At 42.6% G+C, this 14,710-nt stretch overlaps 1 protein-coding gene across 8 annotated transcripts in view; it reads right to left on the reverse strand.

The window, feature by feature from the left end:
* Nucleotides 1-14,710, reverse strand: part of SEMA6D (semaphorin 6D) — a 217,847-nt gene that overhangs the window by 29,920 nt on the left and 173,217 nt on the right. The window lies entirely within an intron of this gene.

Below are 14,710 nucleotides of genomic sequence, written 5' to 3' on the forward strand. Positions count from 1 at the left end.
CAAACTGTATCATCCGTGCTTGTTTTATGGGAAATGGGAATAATTCCAAGTAGAATTTTTGCTGGGGAGCCATCTCTTGTCAGTCACATGCAGTCCCTCAGCTCTGCACTGCCTGTCTCCCACAGGTCCCTGGGCAGGTCCCTCCTGCCCTGCACTCGGTGCTCCCGAGCAGGGATTTGGGCTGCTCTGGCCAGTTTTTAGCCCATACCAGCACCACTCACCGCGGGAGCATTGCCTCTTGAGAACTGATTCATCTGAGCAAGGGCGCCAGGGTTTGGCCCATAGTAAATTCTCTTTAGAGATGGTGCCAACAGAATCCCTCAGCCATGGGAATTGGACGTTTTTGGCAAGTCAGTCCCTTGGCTGTCTCCCTCTGATGTTTCCTGGTGGTGACAGGCTAAAGGCGAGATCGTTATGGGCTTCCTCGCAGCAGACACAGCGCGGCTGTGCTGCACCCCAGGAGCTGCTGCCTGGTTCAAGGTGCAAGGACAGTAGTTTCTCAGGAGCAGGCCTCATCTGAAAACCATCAAAATCTGCAGAGTGCGTGAAAATGCTGCGATCGGGACTGCTCGCTTGGTTAGGAATCAAATTGCAACCTGAGGACAAAAAGCTCAGGAGTCCCTCAGAGAAAAGGATTCGTTTGGTTCCGGGAACAGCTTCTTGGCCTCTCCTCTGGGAGTCAAACACCGGGAGTAGCCCTGCTGCCGTGTGGATTTGTGGAGGGTGCGGGTACCTCGGTGCAAGCTGCCCGTGCCAGTGCAGTGAAAATGTGGGATTTGCTTCTTGGGTTTTTAAATGCCTCGTGGTGGTGCCAGCCAGAGGAACTGCAGCCCCAGAAGAGGCACCCATCTTTTCATTCGATACATCCGTTTTGTGACTGGCATGTAGAAATTCCTCGGCAATGCTGCTTGGTTATCCCTGCAGCGGGGGCATGGGAAGCACTCAGCCTGTGGCATCTGCTTGGGCTGTGGCTGCACGCTTCCCTCTGCCCGGAGAGGGGCTGCTTGTGGGAAAGGACCTTTCTTCCCTGCTATACATCCCAGCCACAAGCTGTCTCAAGGCTTCCATATATCAGGATGAGAGATTAATATGGTTTAAATCTCCTTCTGCTTCAATTAGGCAGATGACACAATGTTCAGAATCAGATCGCATTCCTCTGGGGCAAAGGGTTTCAGTTTGAAGTACAGCATTTCAGCGGATTTTGGTATAGCCGAGACTAATATCCTGTGTCTACGCTTAAATATGGTAGTTTATTATACTTTCAAAATGTGCTGCATGGCTAGAAACCACTTTATGTAAGGATTTAAAGTATGTGCACCTAAAATATGTGCGCAGTCAGGGAATTACACAGCCACAGGTTTTTAAACAAATATATGCAAGCTCCTATTGATATGATAAACTATCAGGAACATGTGCTGCAAAGCTTCTTAAATCCTCATTGACACAACAGACCACTATTGTGTCAATAGTGTGCAGATTAATGGGCTATTGTCAGGCTATTTTAGGCCTTAACTTTCATTTATCCTAAAACTTGTTCTTCTTTGTAACTCTTAACCTTTGGATTCTGCCAACACGTTTCTTGTCAAAAAAATACTAATGGAATTAAAATAAACCTGGCTTTTAAATGTTAATTACTCCTAGAATGATTGATTTGTAAAAGAAACACATCAGCAGAATCTGAAAGTACAGAGGCACAATAAAATGGACTGTTAGCCCAAGAGGACCTGCTCTGGCTCCGATGAGACTGTCCCTGTGTATGGGAGGGTAATGAGAGCACTTACTCCCCATCTCCTAGGTATATTTTATGGATTATTCCTCTTGCCTAAAGGACTTTTCACCCTCTGAGTGTTTTACAGACTTAAGCAACAACTCATTCATGAATTTGAAAATGTAAGCAAAATATTCAAAATTTACATATAAAGAACCACCATCTGTTAGAACAACAAATTGAGGTTTTGCTTCATTTAAATACAGATAATACTAAACTAATATGTGTTTAAACCAGACATTTCATTCGCCTTGAATGCCTCCATTGGGTTTATAACCAAGGCTGAACTGATTCCAGCAAGGAGAAGCATTCCTTGAAATCACTATTTCAGCATGTAATTTGGTAAGAAAGTGCAAGCGCACACAGTCCAGGGCAGTTTGCACTCTTGGGAAGCCACCATCAGAGCACTGTCGCCCAGGAAAGTTTGCTCCACAGGTGCATCCCTAGGAAATGCTAAGTGCTGAAGAAAATGGTATTGGTGGTTTCCCTCTGCTTGAGCCAGAGCTGAATCAGTGACTCAGCACAGTAACGCAGGGACACGATGGTTTCTGAATGAAATGGGAAACTTACATTTTGAGGATGTATTCATTTAAGCTGTGTCATTTCCAATATAAACAGCAAATGTCAGTTACAGAAGGATGGTCAAATCACAGCAGTGCCAGAATATGATGATGTTATAGCCTAAACTATAGCTAAGTTATATTTTAGCTAAATATTTTCTTCCTCCCTCCTTTTCTTTTCCTCCAGAAAGCACCACATTTCACCAGTGCATACAGGCCTCTGCCCACTGCATGGCACTGTACAGAGGAACTGGTAGGCGATTAATATGATCAGAAGTACATTTTCTGATTAAGTAGACATGCACAGTTTTTACATTTGCTGTCTTTCAATCTAAGTTGCAAAGTGCAGATGTTATGACTTACCTTGACTGTAATTATGTTTGATAATAAAAGAGAATACAAATCATTCATTACGAGCGGATAAAATTAGTTGGACAATTTGAGGTGCTATTCAATGAGTAATGCTCCCATTGCAGGGGTAAATATTAGTCTGCTTGATAATACTAGTTTCTATTAACAACCCAGAAAAGTTATTTTCATACAGCTCTGGTTTTATGTGCCTTCGTGCCTTGTCACTATCCAGGGAGCCATTGCACGGGGTAGGGCAGGCAGTACAGCATGTGAATAAATGTAGAACAATTTCCAAGAAAAACAGGCTTTTCATCCCTATTGATTGGTGAAGAATTCTCTCCTTTGGATTTCTAAGAACAAAACTGTAGAAAATAGGAAGCTCAAGCTATAATGCTTCACAGCTCATCACCAGAACAGCCTTAAATCCACGTAAGCTGAAGTGGATAGCTCATTACGGTATTCCACTGTTAGCAAGCACAGTGCAGAGTTACGTGTTTTCTAATGCTCACCTCTGTGAGACGGATGCCTACTGTTCCTCGCTTTAGCATCCAGTCTCCATGAACCCTTACTGTAGTTACTGCCCTGCCCTATTTGTAGCCGCTTATTCACCCAATACCCCATGATTTAGATCTCAAGAAGATGGGTCTTTAATCTGCTTGGAGTGCATTGAGATCCTATCCCTGTTCAATCACCCTAAACCTTGTTGCCTGGGGAAATACAGGTGAAAATCCCAGTGTTTGGCTGGTGAAGCAATAAAACTGAACCAACCATTTTCCTTCTCTGAGCTTGTGTCAGTATCAACGCAAGTTAGAAGTGAGACATTTCAGAACACTGTCACTCATGATTTACACCAATAGGCTAAAAATAGCAAGCTGCTAATAAAACAAGCCTGTGCTGTGTTGATACAGGCAAATAATTGGTTATAAGTCAAGTACTGTATAAAGAGTGGTAAGTTTAAGAAAAGACATCATCATTTTATCCTTGTAAATAGCATCCAATTCAAGTAGCGCATAAGTCTAGTTCTTTATAATGCCTAAAGGAAAGAAAATATTTTTCTCATATTTTCTAAGTGATGTGAAACCCCTTTTTCACTCTTGTCAGTTGTCAGAAAGTTATAGGAGGAGCTTTTAAGCAATTAGTATTTTGTAAAGTATAGCAAGATGTAAAACAGTTTCAACACTTTCTTTTACCATCTTCTTGGGTACTTTATTAAGGGTTGGTTTAAAAGTATTTCTGACTGTCAAAACTTCCATTTAACATCATTGTTCTCTCTTTTTTATATCTTTCCAATCTGCCTCCTTATTTAGAGGGATGTGTAGATATCTCAGGTTGTATGCCTGTCACTTGAAGGCATAGTGATAATTTTCTGCTAACAGTGATGGGCTGTGCATCTGAACTTGGCAACTTTATCCTGGTTCTGTATAGGGCCAGCAGTGCATATGCTTTCACTGTTGTCATTCATCTTTCCAGCTGGTGTAAGAAATGGGTCCACACTGCTGTTCCATGCCTACCCACGATCATCTGACATCAGTTTACCATGAAAAGCATTCAGAACACTATATATTGAATATTTAAGTGATAAATCTAATAGATGCTCTCAATTTTTACTTAGGCAAAAGTCTGACTGAAATTCAGTATGCTGCCTCTCCAGTTCCCCCATCCACCCTGGGGAGGTAAAGGAAATGTACCAATAATTAATAAAAATAATAGGAAAACAAATATGTTTCTTTATGCTTTGGCAGTGCGCTGTGTGGGTCAGCCAGCAGGGACCACGTGTGATCCTGCACAGATGAACCTGACGCATGGAAGGCCAGAAACTCCTCTGCTGAGGCTGTGGGGCTGGCAGAGACAACTCTGCATCAGCAGACATGGACACAATGTTTGTAATGTGTTGTCCTGTGTATTTTACTACTTGAAATGCACTTAGAGTGACATCTGGATGACTTTATGTCAAAGCTAATAAAAGGGAGTCAAGCAAGAAACATAACTGGGCACAGTCTTATAAAACTGGTCTTTCCTGCCTGCAAGCTTCCCATCAGGCTTAACTTGGAAAAGCCAGCTCTTTCAGGCCAACAGTTCTGGTCATGGCACTTTCCTGCAAAGATCATGGCAGCAGTAAAGTGTGATTAATTCCTGGTCCTTGCAAAATAATAACCCTGTAAAAAAAAAATCTCAGAGAGGGACAGCTGTACAGGGCAGCGAGCTGGGAACAGAAAAGCCAAGCTGAAGGCTTTGCCATGCTGCCTTTTGAGGCCAAGTATAGAGTGGTAGGTGTTACTAACTGTCCTCGGCACCTTAAAAGTCTACAGGCATCATTGCAAGCAAGAAAACTCCATTTTCTGTACTTTTCAGTTAGGTGTATTTCATCCCCTATCTTTTGATAGGGAATTCATTTCAAACATCTAAGCTAGTATCAACAAAATACTGTAATTAGACTTAATGACATAGTTCCAAGATTAATAGGTGATCTTCCTCACAGCCTACAATTTTAATTTCCAAAATTTCATTTGTCATAGTGCTGCTCTGCAGTGCTCATCTACACCATCCACAGTGCTTACCTACACTTTTCCTCACAACTTGTAAAATGTGCTGCCTTTTTCAGGCATAGACAGATGAAAAGATGTATTAGGAACAAATCTGTGTTCATGGCATATAATCACAAGATGACAAGACACTTAATGTTATCTATTTGTATTATATATAGCAACTTCTGTTACGCAAAATCACTTTTCAGTCCCATTTTAGGGGATTACCTAATCCTGTAATTGATTCTGTGTGACGAGTCCCCCTTGTCCTATGGAGACCCAGTGACCTTCAGAACAGGAGCAGGCCTGAAAACATGCTATTATTTCACTGTTATTTATGTGTAAATTACAAGATAATGTAGGATGGGAACAGATGATAATTTTACCTTTTTATTTACTTCACTGGGTTCAGACTTGTGTTTTATGTCCCAGCCCAGAAGGAAAATTTCTCCCTATCAGTAAGAATGACCAAAGACAAGGCTGACATTTTCTTTCACATAAATCAAATGTTCCCTTAGAAATTTAGCAAATCAAACTGGTTCCCAAACAGCTCAGAGCTACTGTAAAGCTACTATCTACTGTAACTGTCACATCTCAAAACCTGCAGTTAAGGGGTGAGGCAATTGCTCACTGGTTATAAATACCAGCAGATTAGTTATCTATAGATTAGTATCACATTACTCATTCCAGAGCCCATAAAATCAAACATGAATCAGCTTGGCTTCATATACCAACAACCACATCCTACACAAAGGTGAGTCCACAGGTACCAGCTGATGACATTTTATAGTCCTGCTGGTTTTAGTATTACAGAAACTAGCTATTAGGCATGCGTGCACATGGAGACTCACACAGACACATCCACAGACACACATAAACCTTGCTCCTTTACTGTCCCACCAAATATAACTCCATGGATTACGGCCTTAAATAAGACTCTAAGAATGTAATTTAGCACAGTCTGAATCTCCCTTGGGCAAGCCTGAGGTAGCTCCTTGGGCTGTCACAGCTAAGCAGCTGTCCAGCCTAGCACTGGCTCAGGAGCCAAAAACCTGCCTCATTTGGGTGACAGTAAAACAGTTGTAAAGGGTCAGACAGACATTATTCATGACTGGTGGAGGGAGGGTGCGTAGAAAATAGCTAATACCAGTAATCACTAAGAATAGAAAGGTAAACAAACTGTGTGTAAATTTGTATCTCCTTGAACTCTGAAATAGATTCTTACCACATTTCTCCAGTGCATTCCTAATCTAGCAAGAGGGTAGATTCTCATTCTAGGTTTGAAGAAAGGTGATAAAACTGTTTACTTTTACCCCTGTGACAAATACAGAAAGTTCATAGCCCACACACAATCAGTAATGACAGGAGTTGCTGCCTTTGACATGTTAACTTGAGTTTCTGTTCAGTGTATGCCCCTTGACATCTCAGTGTCTGACTTCAGCCTAGGATATTTTGTACTTGAGACAAAGGTAGGTACCTTTAATTATGTTTTTCAACACTTATGGCCTTATCTAATAATACATCTTGTTTAAAAAAATGACTTCTAGCTTTGGTGTACTTCAGCGTTCCTTTTGTGTGCTAGCTGTGGGCTGCAAAATCCTTTCTACTGAGTAGCTGTAACAAAGCCATCCATGAAAGGTTTGCACTTCTCTGTTCTGTGCTTTGCTTGTTTCGGGAGAAGAAAAAATTCCCCTTACAGAAGGTGAGCGAGTACAAATAATTATTATTCTCTATAAACCACATTATCAAAACTAAAGAGACAAAAAGTGAGTGCGGGTGGCTGTGATCCTTTGGAGTTACTGCTACTCCTTCCTCCCCATCAGCCATTTGAAATGGTGCACCATATCTGAGAGCCACTCATTATTACTGATCCTGGGACACATCTTCCTACTTTGCTTTAGTGGGTGCAAGACATATTTTCACCTTTGAGGTGACAGTAGGTGACAATGAGATAGGTGGCCCATTTCATCCCCACATTGTTTCACTGATCACAGTCTGCCAGCTGCTTGATGACTGTGCATGTCAGCCCACTAATCTTGAGTGATGCAAAGCTCCATGGAGTCTGGGGAAATACCATTGTCTGTGACAAGTCATGCAGGAAACAGCCATGCAAAGGAGCTGTCAGGGCAGAGGCTTGCCCTAGAAGAGGGGTGTGTGGGGTCAAAAGTGCAGAAATCACTTTGGATCCAAGGCAGTATAAGTTAGCAGTGGCACCTATTCTACCCCCCAAGATCTCCTGTTTGCAGCAGAAAGTGGAAGAATTAACATAGCAAAAATATACAACAAAGCAGCAACCAGAGGTCATCAAATTATTGCTAAATCCTCTGGATGGTGCTTGACTTGGGAAAACAGGCTCAGGTAGGAATGCCAACACTATCATGTGACGTGGCTCAAAAAAAAAGTAAGCCGTGACATCTCCATTCTCGGCAAAACAGAGACTGCTGCATGCACTGTTCCCTCTGCAGCTTGGAGTGATGCAGCTGTAGCTGCTGTGGCTGTTAGTTACAGATCTCCTCTTTCCTGTGTCTATCTGGGTAACAGGAGGGCATGAAAAGCAGCTCTCCATCTGGGAAGCGGTAGAAGAAACAGTACCTGTGGCTCCAACCAAAGTCTTCCAGCTCCTTTTATGGATTTGACTTTTTTAATTAGTTGCATAAGAAGGTGCCAGGATTTTAGCAGCCATGTTACAGCAAATAAGTAATTTTATAATAAAGTCCCTACTGTCCAGTAGCCAAAGATAACTACAGGTTATTCTCAGCTTTCCTATCAAAAGCTGTTTCGGAGTTGGATATTTTATCTGAGTACTTCAGAGGCTGCCTGAATAACTTCCTGTGTTCAGAAGAATCTCAATGGTTGTTTATTTTGTGTGTGCGCTGCATGCTGGCAGAGAATGCCCAGTCGGTCCTTTCTCTCCTGTCATCATTAGCCATATATGTCCATCGGGCCAAGAGCTCAACACTAAACCAGAGAGTGGTGTAAGGGTCTCCACCTCCTCGTATAGCCAGACCATACAGAAACGCTCTCTGTATGTGGTTTGGGGACCCAGCTGCAGGAAGCACAGGCTTAGCTGTGCTCTGCCAGGTAGGACAGCGCTATGTCCTGGCAGAGACGTGGAGAGGGGAGTGCAATCAGGAGAAGACAATAGAGGGGAAGGAAAGCAGTCTGTCCGGTGCTCAGCCAGGTGATTCTGAGAGCAGGTTGGAGCCATGGTCAAGGTCGGACTCCTGTAACATCACACTGCCAGGTGAGTTTTGGACATGTCAGAACAGGGATGTTAGGCCATATGACTCTTTACTACAGACCCAAGTGAGTAGCTCTCTGCAAGGTGGATCATGTATCATTCCTGCCAATCAGTAATGTTATGGCACTGATGTCAGGCTGACGATTTAGATTGAAAATCCTTCCTAGAAGGATCAGGACAGCATGTGTGCATGTGTTTCTGGGGCTGCTGACCATCTGGGCTGCCTTAAAGCTCTGTGGTTTTACACTGCCTACATTTCAGGCATGTATCTGTACCCAGAACGTCACCAGACAACTGTGTGTATTAACTTGCTCTCTGATCTACACCCCTTCCTGGACTTTTGTCAGAGTCGAAGTCCATGTTTTCCCTAGGATCTTCAAAACTCTTTCAGAAAGACCTGATGACAGAAAGCCTGTTGATTTTTGTTGGGACTGCAGGAAGATCCCTTAGTTGCCAAAGGAAAAGAATGTGAACTATATTTGTCAAATGTCATCCAAGGGAACCAACCCTCAAACTCTTCCTCACATATAAAATGTCCTGGCAGGATTACCATATAATATCCATTGCAGCAGTGGAAAATATCAAAGGATCATGATTTAAAATGAAACAAAAATGCACCCTTTCTTGTCTCAAAAGCAACACACTGTTCCTCTTCCTTCTTTTCCTTTCTCACCTGCAGATTGCCATGCAGTTTAGTGAAGGGGATTAAGTAGCCACAATAAACATACCCATGTGAGGCCAGCAAGTGCAAATGGAAGCAATTGCTTTACTTTTTAGCCCAAACCTTCTGTCACTGTAGCAAATGAGATTTTTTTTTTTTTTTGCAACTGACTAACAGAAGCGGATTTAGGCCCTTTGCACTTGCTGGCAGCAAGTGTTCCCACTCCAAAAATAGCCTATTGAAGAAAGAAGTGTCAGTTGCTGTCTTCAACAGGCTGCTTTCTAAACCCATTGTTAGAAGGCACCTACTTCAAATGAAACCTGGCATGTCACCACGTTGGTGGGCAAAGTGCCATTCTAACAGATGGGCAGTGGGTAGGCAGTGCCAGTGATTCAGTCTGTATATCAACCTTGAGTAACAAGGTTGTATTCCCACCAGAGAACGTCAAAGCCTATAGCCATGCTCTACCATAACCCGTGTCTTTACATGTGTTGCTGCCCAACCACATCTACACAGTAACTTAAAACACTTCTACTTCATTTGGAACTCATACTGCTCTGCTCGACTGCGCACCAAGTTTAAGTTTTGGCTGGGTGAGCCTGGCCTGCCATGCTTGGCAATGAAGGTGTGGGCAGGACCATGTGAGTAGCACTTGTCTTTCAGTGCCTTTCTCCCCACTGTGGCATTTCCCAGCAAGTATGTGGGAAAACACTTCAGGATGCTGTAGTCATAGCAGAAATGTCCATAAACACCTTAACAGCTGTGGGAACAGTGAGAAGCCACAAAGGAGGTATCTCTGTCTAGGGATGTAGGAGTCCAACACAGGGTTAATGTCAGTGCTCAGGTTTTCCTCCATTAATGTAAACATGCACCCAAGATTCAGGTGGTAAGAGCAGTCCTGCTCTCATTTTGTACTAGTCTCACAAATCCTCATACTCTCAAGTGCGTCACAAGAGCATCAGGTCTTGATGAACTGGGATTCACATGCCACAGCCTCGTGAGAGTAATACGACAATGAAATCTCCACCTTTCAATGTGTCTTGTGCAAAAAAAGCCTCGGCTTTTTTTCAGCCTCTTAGTGAAATGCCAGCCTGTGTGTGGAGACTTTATCTAGATTCTTCTGTAGCACCTATTTGTATTAATGTGTTACAGAGTGTCTCAAATTAATGCATGTAAACTATATCTGCATCTTTTCAAAATCCCCCCTTATATGTCCCATGAAACTATTAGTTTAGCTATGACTAGGTATTAAAATTTAAAAGGGTCGCTAAATGCATACTGCTAGAAGGAAACAACATTAGTTACACATTACCAGAACAAAACTAAATTAAGCAACAGCTCATTTCCTTTGTACCATCAATATTTTACTCAGCCATAGCCTGGATGCTTGTACTCACAAAAAGGAATTAATCATTCATGTGCTAATGTACATCCATTATTTTTAAATCATCACTTAAGTAATCATTTTTGTGTGTGCTCAGATGTGTGATGTCTGCTTATGAAAGTGCAGGGAAAATCAATAAAAATTAAATAGAATTTAAAAGGTGGGTATTTGTGAAACAGATGCGAAAGAGTCCTCCATGCAGTGAAATTGCAATCAAATTTCTGTAAAACTCTGTTAGTGAGTCATAATTTGAAAGAGATACTGGTCTAATGCTAAGCTTATTTATAAGCCATGTTTCCCTCTTTATTTTGGTGCAAACATACAGGAATCAGTTCATTGCAGATTCTGTCTTAAACCCTGCATAAAACTGAAACAACAAAAGCTTTACTGACATTTAATTTGGTACTGCCATTTTCTAACAGTTTATTTACTGAGAATTGCAGGGCTCATATCGTAACATCATCTGTGTCTGCACACCTGGGAGGTTCCCAAACCCCTTCACAACGTGAGGTGCAGGAAGCCCAGTGGGAATGCTCCCACAGGTGGGGTGTGCAGGGCTCCCTGCCTGCATGGCATCTTGCACACCAAGTGTGGGAAACAAGGCTCAGAGAAAGCAAACCCCTACTCTCCTGCAGTGTCACACAGCCTTTAACACCTGCCCGGTACCGATCACAATAATCAAAGCCTCATTTCCACTCCTCCCAGCAATGGACTAACTGTATCTCCTGGGCTGGATTTGCTGCTGCCTTGGGCTTGTCATTTGCACCCATGGGAAGTGCTTCCAAATCAAGAGCCCTGCTTTACTCAGATATGAATTACAGCTACTTTACTCAGACATAAATGTCCACTAAGGTGCAAAGTAGCGAAGAACAGCAGTTAGTGCTGGCTGCATCTAAGAAGAGTTAAGATGGCCCTACTAGATTGGAGCCCAAAGTCCCATGGAAATTAAATCATCTTTTGCTGAAAGTGTGATTGCTTCTTTTGGACTACCAGTATCAGTGAAAGAATATGGCAAAGCTGTTAGATCCCTGCAAGTACGATGAATTTCAGAGAAAAGCAGCATAATACTTGTAGCAGAATTTGGTGTAGTAATGCTGTAAGGTTTTTCTTCTATTGCTTCAGTAATTTTATGGTGATGTACTTTGATGATAATTTAAGGGAGCTCTGTGTTTATGAGGCAATAAAATAATCTACTGCAAAATAATTTTGAAGTCCAAGTTGTCTATTAATATATGGTATGGCTTCTTGTGAATTAATAGACATGAGCCGGAGCAATGCTCTGGATAAAGAAAGAGTGTGTACCTTGATGTCAAGATGGGAAGACTTGGGTTCGTTTTTCAGCTAAGACCTGACACTCCCAGTCTCTGAAATGGACAAAATGGTTCAACAGGAAATACTTCCATTTTGCAGCAACTTTAGAGGTTCCCACTCTGCTCTGCACTGAAAACAATGCTTTTGGGTGTTCCATTTTTTAATAAAGGACTTCTTTTTCTTTTTTTCTTCCTCTCTTTCCATTCTTTCTAGACTCAAATCTTTTGCAGCTGAACTTTTTGGAAAACCAGTGCATCTCTGTGAACTGTTCCTTCCTCAACAAGATGTATTTCCAGCCAGCTCATCTGCAAATGTCACTGAGTACATGGCAAGAAAAGGCACAGCAGTATCATCAGCTTACTGATAATGGATAACAGAAGCACCATGAACTGAGCGTGATTCAGATGTATTGTGAATGACTCTATTTTAGACTGCAAGGAACTGAGAATTTAACTTCTCTTTTGGAGAAGTACCTGGTGAAGCTGGGCTTGGCTGCAGCTTGGGGGCTCCCTGAGAAGCATGCAGTTCAGTACACGCTGTGTAGGCACCAAACCAAGCACACGATTTACATCCCAGGCAGTGCAAAGCAACCAGTTACTACAATCCAACACACAGATGTGAGCCCATAACCTTGGAGAATTGGATCAGATGTGTTTACTTAATTTCAACCTAATTAAGTGACAATAAATGGCCGTGAGCAGTATACAAGGCAAAAAACATTTGGCAGGTGAAGCATCCACCAGGTCTGAAAACCACTATCAGTTAACTGTGCAGGACAAGCGCTCTTGCAATTACACAAACAGTTAATATGGATTTTAAAGTTCTTCCCACTTTTATCAAATTCAGCTGTTGTCAAAGCCTACAGCAAGGGAGAGGAAGGTGAATGAGAGGGCAGAGAGCTTCTCACCCTCATCAAGTGCCACGTGAGTGGGTAGAGGGAGGGCCTTCATCTAAAGGAATGTATTTGGGTTACAGGAGGTGACACAGGTTCTTTGCGTGAGCTGTCTGCATAGAGCTACCTGACCTCTTAAGATTAAAGTTGCTGCTTATAAGAATGTAAAGTCTGATCTATAATAATTTATTTTTCTGGCTGCCTAAAGGACTAAATGGCTCTTTTCCCAGTTCAGAAGCTGCAGGTTGGCTGGGGATCACTTGAGGGGAGAGATTCAACTTTCCCTATGCCTATGGGCCTCTACAGGTCCTTATGCCAAGGAGAATCCTTGCAGAAAAAGTAGAGTAGGAACTTTCACAGATGTAGAGAACTGCCTTAAACCTCTGTGTGTGCGTCCACTGTCTCCACACACAGACACTTGTGTCTCTTTCGCCTTTGCTCAAATTCAGCAAAATGTTAAGTGTCCTGAAATGCACTTCTTATGATGTGAAGGATAAAAATGTCTCTGTCTTGCTTGTGCCAGTTTATTGCTAATGTGGGCAGGTGATTCATCAGTGGATGAAATGAGATTTTCAAGTTCTTTTAAAATGATGAGGTAGTTTTCAGAGCTCACACAGTTTGTGACTAGATACATGACTAATGAATATATTTGACAAATAATGCATATGACAAGTTTAAAAACATTTCTGGCTAATTGCTTTTATTACTCATCAATCCTGAAAGGGGCATAGCAGGATAAGATTTGTATTTTATGATCTGTGTTTTTCTAGACTCTCTCTTGGCACATCCCAGTGGATTGGATGCAGTGTAAACACTGGATCTGAGTCGGCCCATGACTTTTCTTTGGTTTACTGTTGATTTTGTTTGTTCAAGCTAGACTGAACCTAGCAAGTGAAACTAGACAGGAGATTGGCCAGTTTCAAACTTCAGTTTACAGTTTCATAATCAATTGCTTTTGGCACCATGTGACTTTTTTACAGCACTTTGTCAGATTTTTTGTTTTGATTTCACTCTAAACCATGCTCACATTCTCATCTATTCCTTGCTGGGTCCCATTCAGAAATCTCATTTTCAGGACTACATTTTCCTATTAAAAGCTTGATTGAAAGACGGGTTCAGGGCTCAGACACATGCTCAGTTAACAAAGCAGATGCAGCAATTTCCTCAAGCTGTTTGTTACCACCTGCTAGTAAGACGCCGTGTCCTGCCAAGGAGTGCATGAAGCAGTGCACGTGAGTGTTTGGTAGCTGCTTCAGTGCAAAGTCCTGTGGCTTAGTTAAATTCCCTGGACACATTCCTTTCCATCTACAGATGGCTAAGCTCAAACATGCATTTAAGGGCCGCTGACGTAGACTGCAGTTACGAATGATCTGAGCAGTTTTCCTGATTGAGACCAGTGTCCGCAGTCCTGTGATGAGATATGCCAGAGGACTTCCAAACCTGTCCCAGGCAGCCACAGGGGCTGTGCCTGGGCAGAGGAGCTACCAGCACCAGTGCTGGTGCAGGACCAGGTGCTCAGGCTGAGCACACCCGTCCCCTCATGCATGCTGATGCTCATTACTAGGCCCAGCTGCTTTACACTGTCCCTCTGCCAACTGTTGCTGCTCCATAAGTGGGATGCAGGATGGGTAATGTACCTTTTCCTTGGGCTCCCTGGGCAAAATCAGACAGCTGGCCTAACTGCCTGCTTAAACTAATTTAAACCTAATGTAGTCTTCAGGCCATGACAGCTTAGAGGAAAAACGGGGAGAAGTCTTGGAGACCATTCTGCTGAATAAATGTGGGGAAATTTCTTATACTAGCCTGGTAACTGGGGAAAGTGAAGCAGTGATGTCTTAAACCACAGCAGCAATTTGTTAATTGATATTGTGGGTTCTCTGGGCCTGCTAGGAGGGGTTGGGGAGAGGGAGAGGCAGGGAGGGAGAAAGGAGTTACACTCAGATGTACATCCTTGCACGATCAGCATGTACAAACCCTTCACAAACCTGCTCATGTAGCCTGCATAATGCCTACGAGG

Source organism: Pezoporus wallicus, unplaced genomic scaffold (genome assembly GCF_028554395.1).
Source record: "Pezoporus wallicus isolate ANWC-B61680 ecotype Strahan unplaced genomic scaffold, APGP_CSIRO_Pwel_v1 contig_3952, whole genome shotgun sequence".
NCBI classification, from domain to species: domain Eukaryota; kingdom Metazoa; phylum Chordata; class Aves; order Psittaciformes; family Psittacidae; genus Pezoporus; species Pezoporus wallicus.